The following is a 1,782-nucleotide window of genomic DNA, read 5'->3' on the forward strand; positions in this document are numbered from 1 at the left end:
AATTTTTCAATAGTGTATATAATAAAAATACATAATTGATCTACATAAAACAAAATGCTCCATATAAACATTGATGTTTCTGTTGCCTATTTCAGTCTGTCTTTTCACAAATAGTGGAAGAAAGTAATGAATTTTGTGAGTAGAGAAACACTTAGGCTCTTGTGTGGTAGAATTAAAGTAATAAAGTGGCAAACGCTGGGAGTGCTGCTTCCCTTTTTTTTAATAGCCATTTTCTGTAATTTCCTGCTAAAGGTAAATGGTAAGGGAAGTTTGTGTTTGTGATTAGAGATTTCATTAAAAAGTCACCAGTTATAATTTCCCGTGTTTTATTCAGAATAGCCATGGAATTTTTTCTTCTTTTTTTCTCTTCTATTAAAAAAATTATTCTTGAGATATTAATCTAATTGTCACCCCTCCTGCTCATGATGTGAAGGACAGATTCATACTGGGGACATACCCACTACCAGAAATTACTTTCATACCCCTTGTCCCCACCCAGTAATCCCCCAGTCTCCCTCCCCCTTCCCCCCACTCCACTTTGTAGACGTAGTAGACATGGAAATTTTACCTCTCTGAAGAATCAATTTATTTTCTCTGACGCCAAGGAAATAGCTATAGGCTCAGGACCAGCATAAGTGAATGACTTGGTGGTATCAGAAGTTNCCTGGGGTGACTTTATAACTAAAGATTGCTAGTGTTTATCACAGGGCTACTGAGTGAAGATTCTTATGGTAAAAGTGGATCCTGAAGCCATCAGGTGGGTAATGGTCTCAAGGTGAGCACATGTGGCTGATAAATTGCTCAGAATCAGACGTTGAATTAGGAGAGGATCAAATTTTGGTCTTCTGTGCATTAACTGTGAGGCACTGGAAATGAATTTAAAATTCTCTAAATTCAGCTTTTTGCTTTATAACAGGATACAGATACCTGCTGAATGTGTTGGTGTGATGACTAATTGTAATCTGTTTACCAATTGCTTGAGCATTGTATGACACATCATAGGTCATCTATAAGTGGCAACTATAAAAGTCACAGCCCTATTTATATATAAACGAGAAATATTTGAAGCTGTGTGTAGTAGAATAAAAGTATAGAGAATGAAATTACAATATGTCTGAATCAGGCACAATATATGAACCATATCATCACTTATTTTGCTATGATTTTCATCTCCCTTCCCAGTTCTCAAAAGTCCATGGCCCTGTGTTCACTGTTTATTTTGGCATGAAGCCCACGGTCGTGTTGCATGGATATGAAGCAGTGAAGGAAGCCCTGATCGATATGGGAGAGGAGTTTTCTGGAAGAGGCAGTTTCCCAGGGATGGACAAATTTAATAAAGGACATGGTAGGTGTGAATGTGCCTGTGTCAGCATTGGTGATGGGGGTGGGAGAGCTGAAAACAGAGACTTGAAGAAATTCTCAGGCAGAGCTTGGCCCAGACATGCAGCTGCCAAGTGTCCATTTGCTCCTCCTAGCCTGGGTTCTCTCTCCTAGTTTCTGCTCCCTGTCTGTTAGGAATCACTTTCAGCAATGGAAAGAGATGGAAAGAGACCCGGCGCTTCTCGCTTATGACCCGTGGAATTTGGGGATTGGAAAGAGGACCATTGAGGACCGTGTTCAAGAGGAAGCCTGCTGCCTTGTGGAAGAGCTGAGAAAAACCAATGGTGGGTACCTCTTTACTCTATAGAACTCACATTTACAGACTGCTCTGTCCTGTAATGACATTTCAGGGACACATATTTCAGGGAAAGCCAGATCTTTCATTATAGGCAGTGGCTGTCA

At 40.1% G+C, this 1,782-nt stretch overlaps 1 pseudogene; it reads left to right on the forward strand.

Annotated features, from left to right (window-relative positions):
- Window positions 1-1,110: 1,110 nt before the first annotated feature.
- Window positions 1,111-1,782, forward strand: part of LOC103581477 — a 1,428-nt pseudogene continuing 756 nt past the window's right edge.

Source organism: Galeopterus variegatus, unplaced genomic scaffold, assembly GCF_000696425.1.
Source record: "Galeopterus variegatus unplaced genomic scaffold, G_variegatus-3.0.2 Scaffold13141, whole genome shotgun sequence".
Taxonomy (NCBI): Eukaryota; Metazoa; Chordata; class Mammalia; order Dermoptera; family Cynocephalidae; genus Galeopterus; species Galeopterus variegatus.